At 30.6% G+C, this 17557-nt stretch overlaps 1 protein-coding gene across 2 annotated transcripts in view; it reads right to left on the bottom strand.

Moving 5' to 3' along the window:
• LOC127731862 (uncharacterized) overlaps window positions 1-12856 on the bottom strand; it is an 897808-nt gene extending 884952 nt beyond the window's left edge. For both annotated transcript variants that reach the window (XM_052240725.1, XM_052240723.1), the window contains exon 1: window positions 12813-12856. The gene's annotated coding sequence lies outside the window, so the exon portion shown is untranslated. The remainder of the gene's footprint in view (window positions 1-12812) is intronic.
• Window positions 12857-17557: the final 4701 nt, after the last annotated feature.

Here is a 17557-nt window from a genome sequence, read left to right as displayed (position 1 = left end):
ACGACAACGACGCCAACGTCATACCAATATACGACAAAAAAAAATTTAATTTTTGCGGTCGTATGAAAACGGCAAAATTTCCTTAAAATTACCAATTCAGGGGCAGCAACCCAACAACGGGTTGTCCGATTCATCTGAAAATTTCAGGGCAGATAGATCTTGACCTGATAAACAATTTTACCCCATGTCAGATTTGCTCTAAATGTTTTGGTTTCAGAGATATAAGCCAAAATCTACATTTTACCCCTATGTTCTATTTGTAGCCATGGCGGCCATCTTGGTTGGTTGGCCGGGTCACCGGACACATTTTTTAAACTGGAGACACCAATGATGATTGTGGCCAAGTTTGGCCCAGTAGTTTCAGAGGAGAAGATTTTTGTAAAAGTTAACGACGACGGACGACGACGACGACGGACGACGGACGCCAAGTGATGAGAAAAGCTCACTTGGCCCTGTGGGCCAGGTGAGCTAAAAAATAAAGAAATTATTGACCATAAAATTCACAGAATCATATTTGATCATATGTAGACAAAACAATACTTGATTGCGTTTGAATAAACATTTTAATATATTAAAAACAAAGCTGTTTGTAGTAAGGCATTAATCATAATAATCAATATTTTACCAACATGAAAGACCAGGAAACAAACCAAAGGAGTGTAGACTGACAGGCCTACCAGACTGTGCCTCATGTGCAGAGTCTGATGAGACTTTGGCATTGATGAAAACTAGAACCTAAGTCCTGTGACATGACTTGATTCAGTTGTTCTAGACTCATATTTTTGAAAAGGATATCAAGAGATAAATCAAATTCTGTTCTTATGTTCATTGAATCAACTTAAAATGCAAAAAAGGTTAATATTTAGATTTTTTTGGACAAGTTACAATTCCATTCGGACAAGTAAGTTTTGATGTGTACTTGTCCGATTGGGCAAGTTGAAAAAAAGTTATTGTAGAGGCCTGACTTATATACAATCTGTTATGTTGTAAAGTAACTTGTAGTTGTATGTTTTATACTGCTTATGTACAATCTGTTATGTTCTGAAGTAATTTGTAGTTGTCTGTTTTATACTGCTTATGTTCAATCTGTTATGTTTTGAAGTAACTTGTAGTTGTGAGTTCTATACTGCTTATTTACAATCTGTTATGTTCTAAAGTAAATTGTAGTTTTGTGCTTTATACTGCTTATGTACAATCTGTTATGTTCTGAAGTAACTTATAGCTATATGTTTTATATGTCTTATGTACAGTCTGTTATGTTCTGAAGTAACTTGTAGTTGTGTGGTTTATACTGCTGATGTACAATCTGTTATGTTCTGAAATAGCACATAGTTGTGTGTTTTATACTGCTTATTTACGAGCTGTTATGTTCTGAAGTAACAGGTAGTCCTGAGGTTTTAAATAATTGAGTACAATCTGCTATGTTCTAAAGTAACTTGTAGTTGTATGATTTATACTGCTTATGTACAATCTGTTATGTTCTGAAGTAACTTGTAGTTGTATGTTTTATACTGCTTATGTACAATCTGTTATGTTTTAAAGTGACTTGTAGTTGTGTGTTTTATACTGCTTAGGTACACTCTGTTATGCTCTGAAGTAAATTGTACTTGTGTGTTTTAAACTGCTTATTAATAATATCCTGTATCTTGAAGTAAATATTTTGTGTGTTTTATATTGTTTATGTACAATTTCTTGCCTTTTGAAGTAAAACATTTTGTGTGTTTTATATTGTTTATGTACAATATCCTGTATTTTGAAGTAAATATTTTGTGTTTTATATATTGTTTATGTACAATACCCTGTATTTTTAAGTAAATATTTTGTGTGTTTATATTGTTTATGTACAATGTCCTGTATTTTAAAGTAAATATTTTATGTGTTTGATATTGTTTATGTACAATAATCTGTATTTTGAAGTAAATATGATTTGTGTTTTAAATTGTTTATGTAAAATATCCTGTATTTTGAAGTAAATATTTTGTGTGTTTTATATTGTTTATGTACAATATCCTGTATTTGAAGTTAATGTTTTGTATATTTTATAGTGTATTATATCCTGTATTTTGAAGTAAATATTTTGTGTTTTATATTGTTTATGTACAATATCCTGTATTTGAAGTAAATATTTTGTGTGTTTTATATTGTTTCATATCCTGTATTTTGAAGTGAATATTTTGTGTGTTTTATATGTTTTTTGTACAACATCCTGTATTTGAAGTAAGTATTTTGTATGTTTTATGTTGTTTATGTACAATATCCTGTATTTTGAAGTAAATATTTTGTGTGTTTTATATTGTTTATGTACAATATCCTGTATTTGAAGTAAATCTTTTGTGTCTTTTATTTTGTTTATGTACAACTTCCTTTATTTTGAAGTAAATATTTTGTGTGTTTTATATTGTTTATGTGCAATATCCTGTATTTTGAAGTAAATATTTTGTGTGTTTTTTATTGTTTATGTACAATATCCTGTATTTGAGGTAAATATTTTGTGTGTTTTATTTTGTTCATGTACAACTTCCTTTATTTTGAAATAAATATTTTGTGTGTTTTATATTGTTTATGTACAATATCCTGTATTTTTAGTAAATATTTTGTGTATTTTATATTTTTTTATATCGTGTATTTTTAAGTAAATATTTTGTGTGTTTTATATTGTTTATGTACAATATCCTGTATTTAAAGTAAATATTTTGTGTATTTTATATTTTTTTATATCGTGTATTTTTAAGTAAAAAGTTTGTTTGTTTTATATTGTTTATGTACAATATTCTGTATTTTGATGTAAATATTTTGTGTGTTTTATATTGTTTATGTACAATATCCTGTATTTTGAAGTAAATATTTTGTGTGTTATATATTGTTTATGTACAATACCCTGTATTTTTAAGTAAATATCTTGTGTGTTTATATTGTTTATGTACAATGTCCTGTATTTTAAAGTAAATATTTTATGTGTTTGATATTGTTTATGTACAACAATCTGTATTTTGAAGTAAATATGATTTGTGTTTTAAATTGTTTATGTAAAATATCCTGTATTTTGAATTAAATATTTTGTGTGTTTTATATTGTTTATGTACAATATCCTGTATTTGAAGTTAATGTTTTGTGTATTTTATAGTGTATTATATCCTGTATTTTGAAGTATATATTTTGTGTTTTATATTGTTTTTGTACAATATCCTGTATTTGAAGTAAATATTTTGTGTGTTTTATATTGTTTATGTACAATATCCTGTATTTGAAGTAAATCTTTTGTGTCTTTTATTTTGTTTATGTACAACTTCCTTTATTTTGAAGTAAATATTTTGTGTGTTTTATATTGTTTATGTGCAATATCCTGTATTTCGAAGTAAATATTTTGTGTGTTTTTTATTGTTTATGTACAATATCCTGTATTTGAGGTAAATATTTTGTTTGTTTTATTTTGTTCATGTACAACTTCCTTTATTTTGAAATAAATATTTTGTGTGTTTTATATTGTTTATGTACAATATCCTGTATTTTTAGTAAATATTTTGTGTATTTTATATTTTTTTATATCGTGTATTTTTAAGTAAATATTTTGTGTGTTTTATATTGTTTATGTACAATATCCTGTATTTAAAGTAAATATTTTGTGTATTTTATATTTTTTAATATCGTGTATTTTTAAGTAAATATTTTGTTTGTTTTATATTGTTTATGTACAATATTCTGTATTTTGATGTAAATAGTTTGTGTGTTTTATATTGTTTATGTACAATATCCTGTATTTTGAAGTAAATATTTTGTGTGTTATATATTGTTTATGTACAATACCCTGTATTTTTAAGTAAATATCTTGTGTGTTTATATTGTTTAAGTACAATGTCCTGTATTTTAAAGTAAATATTTTATGTGTTTGATATTGTTTATGTACAATAATCTGTATTTTGAAGTAAATATGATTTGTGTTTTAAATTGTTTATGTAAAATATCCTGTATTTTGAAGTAAATATTTTGTGTGTTTTATATTGTTTATGTACAATATCCTGTATTTGAAGTTAATGTTTTGTGTATTTTATAGTGTATTATATCCTGTATTTTGAAGTAATTTTGTGTGTTTTATATTGTTTATGTACATTATCCTGTATTTTGAAGTAAATATTTTCTTTTATTGTTTATGTACAATATCCTGTATGATTAAGTAAATATTTTCTTTTATTGTTTATGTACAATATCCTGTATTTAAAGTAAATATTGTTTGTGTTTTATATTGTTTATGTACAATATCCTAATTAGAGTGACCAATCAGGAAACCACGCATGATAGCATCATTGCATGTGAGGGGACGCATGGGCATTTACGATTTCGTTTTGAAACCTGCCAGACGCCATTTTGAGATTTCAAGAGAGTAAGCCAATTCTGATAATTTGTTCCTTATCCAAGAAGTTTTTCTATAAGCTGAAGACGATTTCAAGGTTAGAAAAGAGTTTTGAGAGATACAGACTTCATTTAAAAGGTATTAAGCCATCTTATTAACATATTTTATATCTTAAATTGCATCATAGACATATATATTGAAAAAAAAAATTCTTTTTATACAAACGTCATGGTTCATTAAATTTTAATTTTCGGTCACTCATTCGTACATAGATTACATTCCTTTTTATATAGGAATCGCGAATTTGGTTGGTATAATTTGGGTTTTGATGGTACAGAAATTCAAGTATATTTTACAAGTTTGGGTGGACGTACTTTACGACCGGGACCTAAATGCATTCAAAAAGAAAACTTTATGCACGTATTTCATATTTTGAAACCAAACACAGTTTTTATGCAGATCGGCGGTAATGATTTAACACACGAAAATAACCCAGACAAATTAGCGCGTGATATCGCATCGTTTGCTGATTATGTTATCACTGTCTACGGAGTAAGCCACGTGGTCATAGGTCAATTATTGCCGATGTATTCCTGAGGTTCCGGTCATGACTATAACGAAAAGGTAAACAAAGTGAATCGTTGGTTAAATTCATCATTGAAATGCCGGGAAAATATTTCTTTCTGGCATCATCGAGGACTTTGGATTAATACTGCGTCGTTATTTATAGATCAAGTTCATTTAAACAATGCAGGTATGCAGATCTATACTAAAAACGTGCGTGCAGCACTAGGCAGTTCAAAACGAAAGTAAAAACGTGCGTGCAGCAGTTGGCAGTTCAAAACGAAAGGAAAACTTATAACTTTTTCTTGTTACATACACATTGCATCACTTTATCGGTACTCACACACATATTATGGTTACAAACAAACACACATACTAGTGTATTCATAACAAATTATAGTGTTTATCATTATCTCTACATGTATTGTTTACTAAATTTTAAATCTTGGATTATTAATAATTATATAGTATTATCTTTTCTGGTCAAATTGTTTTTCAATATACACATGGTTGAATGTGTATCAATATACACATGGTTAAACGTGTATCATTATACACCTTGTAAAATGTGTTTCAATATAAACATGGTTAAAAGTGTACCAATATACACATGGTTAAACGTGTATCAATATACACATGGTTAAACGTGTATCAAAATACACATGGTTAAACGTGTATCAATATACACATTGTTAAACGTGTATCAATATACACATGGTGTTGTAAGGTTTATAATTATCAGGTTTCATTGGTTGATAACATTTTTATCATATATAAGGGTGTACTGTACCCACAAGGTTGGTGAATATTTAGAACTTTTAAAAATTTCAATACATGTACAGATTTCATGATTTTTTTATCATATGGCTCATTTAGAAACGATAAATGGCCATATACCAATTGTTAAAAGGCCATATATTCTGGTTTTTTCATTTATAGATGCCAATCCAGAGATCTAGAGTGAGGAGAAAGGTAGCACCAACAGATCCGAGGGATGTTGACCCTGTTCAAGTCATCCCTGACATAGTCGCACCACAGCCAAGACGGCGAAAACGTACAAGGGCTGAAAGCACCAAAGTAGCAGCTGATAAACCCGTTCTACCAATGACGCAACCAGCAGAAACACTAACCCAGACTCCTTCAACGCATTCATCAGCAGAACAGATAGTTGCCGCATGATAAACTAGCTGAAAGAGTCGGGTGTACAACTTACTGTCAATAACAGAGAACCATTATCAACAAATTTTCTGGCAAATTTTTTAACAGATGGGGATTCGCATGAGCACACTGGCAGAAGGGACATTCGCAATACAGAAACAACACAAATTGCTGAAAGTCAACCACTGAATTCGGCATATGTATTGGTACCACCACTGGTAACAGACCCTGATATGCTAGCCTACTCAGGACAAGACACAGTTGGAAATCCATCCGCTTTAGGCATTGGCAGTTCTACAATGGGTAACACAGCTTCTTACATTTTAAAGAACACTTTACCTCTAGGTTTTAATGTTGATGAAAAAATAAGGAGAGACATTTGGTCTGATTTATATATAGAATTGATAAAACTCTCACCAAATTTCAATGAGGAGGAAAATGATGACATTTTGCTTAGAACAAAAACTGGTAAAATTTCAACTACTTCCAAGGCAAAGCAGTTTACAAACATACACCAGTGGACAGCAGCTTTTGATATTTTTATGTCTACACATCATGTGAAATATCCTAATTTATTTATCAGTTTGATCAATTATGCTTATAATATTAGAGGCATGTCATAACAATTGGGTTTTCACATGGCTAGGTCATATGACGAGGCTTTCCGTAGGATACGCAAAGTGATGAGGCTAGATTGGTCTGTTGTGAATGATGATTTATGGCGTACTGCCTTCTTTGATCATTTCAATGGCAGTCAAACCTGAAATGGTAATAGTAATACTAGACTTAATAGGCAAGTTGGAACTTCTCCCTTTCCAAGACAGGCTCAGCAGCAAATTAATCAATTCCCAATTGGCTACTGCTGGGCCTACTGCAGATCAGGAGAATGTGCCAACATGGCCACTTGCAGACTCAAACACGATTGTGTCAGATGTTCCAAAAAACATACAACAATTACATGGTGGGAAGGGTCTTCAAAATTCAACAAGTATGCCTACATCGGTAAGGTTAAATAAGCTCAATCATTTTCTTCAGGGATATGACAGTCATCTGAAATACAGGTTTGTTCAGGGTTTCAAATTTGGGTTTAAGATAAATTCGTCTTTAATCAAAACTGATAAAAATTTTCCTAAGAACCATAAAAGTGCCAGAGAGAATCCTGACATAGTAAATAAGAAAATTTCAAAAAAGATTCTAAAGGGTAGGATAAGAGGGCCTTTTAAGTTTATAACAATATTCCGTATTTTGAAGTAAATAGTTTTTGCATTTTTTATTGTTTATGTACAATATCCTGTATCTTGAAGTAAATATTTTGTTTGTTTTATATTGTTTATTTACAATATCCTGTATTTTGAAGTAAGTATTTTGTGTGTTTTATATTGTTTATGTACAATATTCTGTATGATGAAGTAAATATTTTTTTTTATTGTTTATGTACAATATCCTGTATTTAAAGTAAATATTGTTTGTGTTTTATATTGTTTATGTACAATATCCTGTATTTTGAAGTAAATATTTTTTGAGTTTTATATTGTTTATGTACAATATCCTGTATTTTGAAGTAAATATTTTTTGTGTTTTATATTGTTTATGTACAATATTCTGTATCTTGAAGTAAATATTTTGTATGTTTTATATTGTTTATTTACAATTTTCTGTAATTTGTAGTAAATATTTTGTGTGTTTATATTGTTTATGTACAATATCCTGTTTTTTGAAGTAAATATTTTTTGTGTTTTATATTGTTTATGTACAATATTCTGTATCTTGAAGTAAATATTTTGTATGTTTTATATTGTTTATGTACAATTTTCTGTAATTTGTAGTAAATATTTTGTGTGTTTATATTGTTTATGTACAATATCCTGTAATTTGAAGTAAATATTTTGTGTGTTTTATATTGTTTTTATACAATATCCAGTATTTGAAGTAAATATTGTTTGTGTTTTATATTGTTGATGTACAATATCCTGTATCTTGAAGTAAATATTTTGTGTGTTTTATATTGTTTATGTACAATATCCTCTATTTTGAAGTAAGTATTTTGTATGTTTTATATTGTTTATGTACAATATCCTGTATTTTGAAGTAAGTATTTTGTATGTTTTATATTGTTAATGTACAATATCCTGTATCTTGAAGTAAATATTTTGTGTGTTTATATTGTTTATGTACAATAGCATGTAATTGAAGTAAATATTTTGTGTGTTTTATATTGTTTATGTACAATATTCTGTATTTGAGGTAAATATTTTGTGTGTTGTATATTGTTTATGTTCAATATCATGTATTTTGAAGTAAATATTTGGTGTGTTTTATATTTTTTATGTACAGTATCTTGTATCTTGAAGTAAATATTTTGTGTTTTATATTTTTTATGTACAGTATCTTGTATCTTGAAGTAAATATTTTGTGTGTTTTATATTGTTTATGTACAATATCCTGTATTTTGAAGTAAATATTTTGTGTGTTGTATATTGTTATGTTCAACATCCTGTATTTTGAAGTAAATATTTGGTGTGTTTTATATTTTTTATGTACAGTATCCTGTATCTTGAAGTAAATATTGTTTGTGATTTATATTATTTATGTACAATATCCTGTATCTTGAAGTAAATATTTTGTGTATTTCATATTGTTATACATCCTGTATTTTGAAGTAAATATTTTTGTGTTCTATATTGTAGATGTGCAATATCCTGTTTTTTTTTAAGTAAATATTTTGCGTGTTTTATATTCTTTATGTACAATATCCTGTATCTTGAAGTAAATATTTTGTATGTTTTATATTGTTTATGTACAATATCCTGTATTTGAGGTAAATATTTTGTGTATTTATTTTTTTTATGTACAATATCCTGTATTTGAGGTAAATATTTTGTGTATTTATTTTTTTTATGTACAATATCCTGTATTTTGAAGTAAATATTTGGTGTGTTTTATTTTTTTTATGTACAATATCCTGTATCTTGAAGTAAATATTTTGTGTTTTATATTGTTTATGTGCAGTATCTTGTATCTTGAAGTAAATATTTTGTGTGTTTTATATTGTTTATGTACAATATCCTGTATCTTGAAGTAAATATTTTGTGTTTTATATTTTTTATGTACAGTATCCTGAATCTTGAAGTAAATATTGTTTGTGATTTATATTGTTTATGTACAATATCCTGTATCTTGAAGTAAATATTTTGTGTATTTCATATTGTTATACATCCTGTATTTTGAAGTAAATATTTTTGTGTTCTATATTGTAGATGTACAATATCCTGTTTTTTTAAGTAAATATTTTGCGTGTTTTATATTCTTTATGTACAATATCCTGTATTTTGATGTAAATCTTTTGTGTGTTTTATGTGGTTTATGTACAATATCCTGTATTTGAAGTAAATATTTTGTGTGTTTTATATTGTTTATGTACAATATCATGTATTTTGAAGTAAATATTTTGTTTGTTTTATACTATGGCATTGTAGATTTATACTGTTTTACTGTGCTTTATTTTTAAGTGACTCGTAGTTTTGTGTCTTTTATTGTACATGTACCATAAGACAATGTATCTTTAAAGGATTATTCTATGAAGTATTAAATTAAAGTAGTTATAAATGAAATTATTTTACTTACATTTTGATAATCAATGTCTGCATCATTCTGTAGGCATAGTTTTAAGGCTTCTATGTCTCCATCGTGAGCAGCTGTAATAAGTTTCTGTAAGTAAAACATACATAGTACATTTAATATATTGTAATGAATGTCCTTACTGTTAAATTAGGTAATAATTATGTATTCTTCTGTATAAAAATGACTACATAAATCAGTAGTATCCTTCCTGCATTAAACATTCAGACAGAAAGGATATCTTTAAATAGCATGCAATTGTTGGAATTGATGCATTTTATAATATCAAGATAAACAAAAATTGTTAACCTTTGAAAAATATCTTTTAATAGAATCATGGTCTATACATGCTAGATTTGTCATATCCTTGATTTTTCTTTCATGTAGTGTTTTCAGAACTTTGACTTTAAATTTGTCCTTTTTTAAGACATGTAGTTGTGTATTTCATTCACTTAGTCCTTTAATTGCCCCTAGGTTCTTTCTCATCCTTTTTTATATCAATTAGTAGAAATCTCTCTATACTTACTTAAAGAGAAAATTATGTAAATCTATGTAGACTGAATAAATATTGTAGACGAGGGTTATAAAAAAGTAACAAAACTGTAACCTAACAAGAAAAACAACTTTTGATTAAAAATGGTGTGTTGTATTAGTTGGCACTTTATATCATAAAATAGATATATCTTGTTCAATTCACATGAACTTAACAATGGCAAGGGGAGGGAACTTCTGGTTTTTTTTATTTAGTAAAATTGTCTAATATTTTTTCTAATAACTCTATAGACCTAAGGGTTACATATTTGACCTTGTAAACAAGGATTCTGAAGGTAATACATAAATAATACACTATCTACTACTGTAAAGAATTTTTACAGAGTATACACTCATATTTGAAAAATATTCGATAAATTTCTTACTGAAAAAACTTAAATTGCATTTTTGTTTGTCTACAGCTACTCAATACTGATTCAAATGCTTTTTGTGTAACTAAACTGCCACTCAGTAGTGTATGATAATAAGCGGAGCATTCCGATCCCACGTAAATTACCGACACCCTAACCTCAGAGGATATATATCTAGTTACAAGGAAATTTACATGTGTGCAAGTGTAACCCGTGTAATGAGTAGAAGATAAGACAATCAAGTGTCACCCGTGTTCTGAGTAGAAGATAAGACGAATAAGTGTAACCCGTGTTATGAGTAGAAGATAAGATTAGGTGCCACCCGTGTTATGAGTAGAAGATAAGACGATCAAGTGTCACCCGTGTTATGAGTAGAAGATAAGACAATTAAGTGCCACCCGTGTTATGAGTAGAAGATAAAATTAAGTGCCACCCGTGTTATGAGTAGAAGATAAGACGATCAAGTGTCACCCGTGTTATGAGTATAAGATAAGACAATTAAGTGCCACCCGTGTTATGAGTAGAAGATAATATTAAGTGCCACCCGTATTATGAGCAGAAGATAAGACGATCAAGTGTCACCCGTGTTATAAGTAGAAGATAAGACGATCAAGTGTCACCCGTGTAATGAGTAGAAGATAAGATTAAGTGCCACTCATGTTATGAGTAGAAGATAAGACGATAAGTGTCACCCGTGTTATGAGTAGAAGATAAGAAAATTAAGTGCCACCCGTGTTATGAGTAGAAGATAAGATTAAGTGCCACCCGTGTTATGAGTAGAAGATAAGACGATCAAGTGTCACCCGTGTAATGAGTAGAAGATAAGATTAAGTGCCATCCGTGTTATGAGTAGAAGATAAGATGATCAAGTGTCACCCGTGTTATAAGTAGAAGATAAAATGTTTAAGTGTCAACCGTGTAATGCGTAGAAGATAAGACGAATAAGTGTAATGCATAGCAGATAAGACGATTAAGTGTCACCCGTTTAATGCGTACAAGATAAGACGATTAAAAGAGGGACGAAAAATACCAGAGGGACAGTCAAACTCATAGATCGAAAACAAACTGACAACGCCATGGCCAAAAATAAAAAGACAAACAGACAAATAATAGTACAGATGAGACAACATAGAAAACTAAGGACTAAGCAACACAAACCCCACCAAAAACTGGGGGTGATCTCAGGTGCTCCGGAAGGGTAAGCAGATCCGGCTCCACATGTGGCACCCGTCGTGTTGCTTAAGTGTCAACCGTGTAATGCGTAGAACATAAGATGTTTAAGTGTCAACCGTGTAATACGCAGAAGATAAGACAAAAAGTGTCATCCGTGTAATGCATAGCAGATAAGACGATTAAGTGTCACCCGTTTAATGCGTAGAAGGTAAGACGATTAAGTGTCATCCGTGTAATTAGTAGAAAGTAAGACGGTGTAATGCGTAGAAGATAAGACGATAAAGTGTCACCCGTGTTATGAGTAGAAGATAAGACGATAAAGTGTCACCCGTGTTATGAATAGAAGATAAGACGATTAAGTGTCACACATGAAATGCATAGAAGATAAGATGATTAAGTGTCAACAGTGTAATGCATAGAAAATAAGATGATTTAGTGTCAACCGTGTAATGCATAGAAAGTAAGATGATTTAGTGTAATGAGTAGAAAGTAAGACGGTGTAATGCGCAGAAGATAAGACCATTAAGTGTCACCCGTTTTTTGAGTAGAATATATAAAAATTAAGACGATATCTGCTATTAATTATTAACAACACCTTAGTTTTTCAGATGTTTTGAGTGCACCCTGCTTGTCCCAGTTTTGTATTTTTTGTTTGATCTGTGTTCTTGGAATAAGTAGTTTTTTAGTTCATCTAGAATTCTACTAGTTTCATCTCATTGTCTCTAATTGTACAATAATGGGGAACAAAACTACACATGACACGGAGACTGTTAAGTAAATCTTACCTCATTCCAATCCTCCATTATAGACTAAAAAATAGAAAAGAAAAATTACATTCAATATATACTGTTGAGTTATTATTGGGGTATTATTGTTACTGTCAATTGAAACTACATGATTATTATGGGATGTAAAATACTGACCTAATATTTTCAGATAGTAATTTCATTCAAATAATAATAGCATTGAAACAGTCATTTATCTCAACTTTTCTGCACTATTTGAAGTTAATGAACTGAACTCAAAACCTTTAAGATCTGATCACATACCTAAATGAGGTACAAATGTATTCTACAAGCAGGGTGTGACTCTTTTCATCCACCACCAGAACATCTATTGCACTTTCCCAGACCTAAGAGTTTCAAAAAAGAGGGACGAAAGATACCAGAGGGACAGTCAAACTCATAAATCAAATGTTTTATTTACCAGCATTAAGACACACATGTAGAACAATATTAAATATCATATTTCAGCTTCTTGAAACACTGTCTATAATCAACTAGAACAGTCACATTAAATCCAATCAGTTTTTTTATTCTTTATTTGTGCCTGTCCACAGACAGGACCTATAATACAGTGGATGTAGTTAGAAGCTGTGTACCATATTTGTTTTTCCTTCATTGTTGTAGTAGTCTGTTGATTTTTTTTTTTCTGTTGAAATGTTTCACAATTTATCTTACCAAGACTTTTTATAGATGATTATATTGTATAGGTTTTGTTCATTGTTGAAGGCTGTTGGAGGACCTGTAATTGTTTATATCTTTGTCCTATGGTCTAGAAACAATTGTATCATTGTTAATCATACCACATCTCCTTATTTTTATATGGTATGGGTTTTGCAGCTTTTGCTCATTATTGAAGGCTGTTGGACAACCTGTAAATAAAGGCAACAGTAGTATACTGCTGCTCGAAACTCATGAATCGATAGAGATAAAAACAAATCCGGGTTACAAACTAAAACTGAGGGAAACTCATCAAATATAAGAGGAGAACAACGACACAACAAAAACACAACATTAAAATGTAACAAACACAAAAACGAACTATAATATAACAATGGCCATTTTCCTGGCTTGGTACAGGACATTTTAAGAAAAAAAATGGTGGGTTGAACCTGGTTTTGTGGCATGCCAAACCTCCCGCTTTATGGCAACGTCAAACACAACACCAAAACGACAACATCACATGACAGGACCACAATACAAATAAATGGGACAACATATAAGACAAAGAAACACACAAATAATAGCTAACAAAAGGTACTAGGCTTAAAATTCAATACGCCAGACGTGCGTCTCGTCCACACAAGACCAACCAGTGACGCTCAGATGAAAAAAGTTTGAAAGCCAAAACAAGTACAAAGCTGAAGAGCACCGAGGACCAAAACTTCCCAAAAGTTGCGCCCAACACGGCCAGGGTTTTCTGCCTGGGACAAGAACATCCTTATTATTTAGAATAATTTATAATTTTGCAAACAGTAAATTTTATAAAATGACTATATAATAGGTATACATGATAAAACCGAAGTGGAGACTAACTACAGAATAAAAACGAATACATTACATAAAACAACTTAATCCAACACATAAAAATACATAGCCGAGTTAGCCAAAGCCTCAACGCACAAAGTGTCGTCACATTTGAAATTCTAAAAAAGCACACAAAGTGACGTCACATTTGAATTTGTAAAAATATTTCCCAAAAATAAGATAGGATTAGGATTGATTCAAGATTAGATTTGTAATACTGACATTACATTTATTAATAACAATGAAAATTACAATACTTATTAATATCAAATTGTGGTAGTAATTAGATAATTAATTGTATTATCTAGCTATGTCGGTGTTTCTTCTGAATCAAACTGTAAACCAAATATATGGTATAAATTTCGTTGAACCAAACTAAAATCTAATAAATGAAGGGGTGATTAATTATATTTACCATAACACACGAATATAACAGAAAAGACATTAAGACATTTGACAAAATCCGACGAGAATAACAAATATAACATCAAAATTAAATACATGAATTTGGGATAGAAAAGTACCGTGACACGTCTTATAGCAATGCGGTTTCACACTCAGCAAAACAGTCACAATCGGGAATAAGTCACGTTCGGTAATTAAAAGATCAGACGACGTAATGACAAACCACAATCTAACACGTGGTAAAAATGTCCTTAGTTAGTTTGGACAAAGACACATCGTATGGATCAACCAATTCGTGATGGTGTCCGTAAAATTTACGGAGTGTCATTTTTAATCTGTCCTCCTCATAACTTTGTTGGAGCAGTTTCTGCGTAAGGAGCACACTCCTGTATATGAAGTCCGTATAGTGTGAACAAGCACGAGAATAACGTATCAATTGAGATATGTAAACACCATACGAAGGGGCAGAGAGTATGTTACTGCTGAGAAATGGGAAATTGATAATTGGGAAGTTGAAATCGTCCCGTTTATCATAGATTTCCGTGTGAAGTCGTCCATCTGTGTCAATATTGAGGAAAAGATCAAGGTATGAAGCAGTCCTTCTAGTATCAGTAGTATCCTTAATTTCAAGTTCACTGGGATATATGATATGTAAGTATTGGCTGAAATATGGGTTATTCAATGATAGAACATCATCAATGTATCGGAAAGTATAATTAAAGAATTTCGCAAGGTGCTTTTTCTTTTTGTCTTTTAGAAGGTTCTGAATGAATTCTGATTCATACGAGTACACAAACAAATCGGCCAGTAGGGGTGCACAATTAGTTCCCATTGGAAAACCGACTGTCTGTTGAAATATAAATCCTCCAAACTCAACAAATATATTGTCGATCAAAAAGTCCAGCATTTTGATAATATCATCTTTAGTATATTTTCTGGTAGATTCAGTGTGGTTTTTCACAAAATATGAATTATTGTAACCCAAAACAAGAAATCTGTATCTACGATTCCCACTTTCATAGAAAAAGCTCTGTCTAATGAGATGGTGAAGTCGATCTTTCAACTGAGCATGGGGAACAGTAGTGCAAAGCGTAGAAAAATCAAAAGTCTTTATGTTGCTGCATATTGCATAGATTGTGATCGAAGACCAAGCAGTAGATCTTTAGAACCTTTGAGAATCCACATCTGGCCAACACCATCGGCAGAACACACCCCATCACAACATTTTTGAAGCCCACCTCCAATCGTAGAAAGAATAGTAATCAGAACTTTAGAAAGATGTCCAGTCGAACACTCCGATGACCCAGCCATGTATCGTTCTCCATATGGAGTTCCGTGTAGCCTTGGTATCCAGTACAATGATGGCAAATTTTCTTCTGTAATTGTTTATATCTTTGTCCTATGGTCTAAAAATAATTGTATCATTGTTAATCATACCACATCTCCTTATTTTATATGGTATGGGTTTTGCAGCTTTTGCTCATTGTTGAAGGCTGTTGGACAACCTGTAATTGTTTATATCTTTGTCCTATGGTCTAGAAATAATTGTATCATTGTTAATCATACCACATCTCTTTATTTTTATATGGTATGGATTATGCTCATTGTTGAAGGCTGTTGGACAACCTGTAATTGTTTATATCTTTGTTCTTTGGTCTATGGATACTTGTATCATTGTTAATCATAACATGAACTTTCATGCACATTTTCTTTATACAATGAATGTTGTAGAATTTCAAACTATTGGTTAACAGAAAGAAGTTGCACAGCAGAAACAAAAATTGTTAACATTCTACAAACAACATTATCAAGCTGTTCATCAAATATAAAATCATTCCCTTCCATAGAATACAAGAAAAAGAAATTTTCATTGTACAATGACTGTTGTATAATTTCAAACTATCAACCAACAGGAAGTGGCTGTATGGCAGATGTGAAAACAGGAAGTGGCTGTATGACAGATGTGAAAACAGGAAGTGGGTGTATGGCAGATGTGAAAACAGGAAGTGGCTGTATGACAGATGTGAAAACAGTAAGTGGCTGTTTGACAGATGTGAAAATAGGAAGTGGCTGTATGGCAGATGTGAAAACTACTTACAGTCTGTATTGATTTACCTCATTTTGGAGAAACAGCAAACATTAATTTTCAAATCTTTGGTTGAACTGTCCAGGATTCAAACCCACCACCTCCCACACTAATGTTGAACACAATACTACACCACCATGAAGATCAACGAGGTGGTTTTTATGGATTGATTTGTTCTCTTAAAAAACATATATTATATAATACATACTAATAAGATAAATACTGATAAATGTACCTCTGAGGTCAGCCTAATTTATAAGTAAGGTTGTGCCATCATCTAAAGCTTCTGTGAAAAATAACTATAAATAATATTTACTTGTTTAAGCCCGATATATATGTAAAATTTAAGTATCAATTAAAAATACTTCATTCGTACTTGTTATGAATGTTTCTTATAAACATATCAAAGTGTGTGTGTTATCTCCCTGTTTCAATAAAATAAACTTACAATTATAAGTTATATGGTTCGCTACTGACCCCCTACGGATCCATAAAGGGTTAGTAAAATCCAAAAGGGGTGAGGCCAAAAGGGGTCAGAAGTGAACCGTATATACGATATAACGAATTTATCACACGCTGGACTTTTCCTGCTGCATTTTGTAGAAAAATAAACAATGAAATACAACATCAAAAGATGACGTCACCATTAACAATAGACGGACGTCATGAACCCATATGAAATTTACTAACCCCATACGGATCCATAGGGGGTCACCACGACGGCGTTAAACCAATCACAACATCATAATTTACCAGTGGTGCGATAAAAAGGTATAATGCGCAATTATTTCATTAACATGAATAAATCCTAAATTTTAGGGCCAGCTTCATGAAAATGTAGACCTTGTCATATGAGGTTATTTTTGAATTGTTACCAATATATTGACCTGTACACATCTCCATTCCTGCTTTGTTGGGTTGCTGTCTCATTGACATATTGCTCACTTTATTTTCCTTTATCACAAGTGCAATGCTTAAGTTCAACCAATCTATT

This window comes from Mytilus californianus, unplaced genomic scaffold (genome assembly GCF_021869535.1).
Source record: "Mytilus californianus isolate M0D057914Y unplaced genomic scaffold, xbMytCali1.0.p SCAF_21, whole genome shotgun sequence".
Lineage (NCBI taxonomy): Eukaryota > Metazoa > Mollusca > Bivalvia > Mytilida > Mytilidae > Mytilus > Mytilus californianus.
This window is presented reverse-complemented; position numbering and strand designations above follow the sequence as displayed.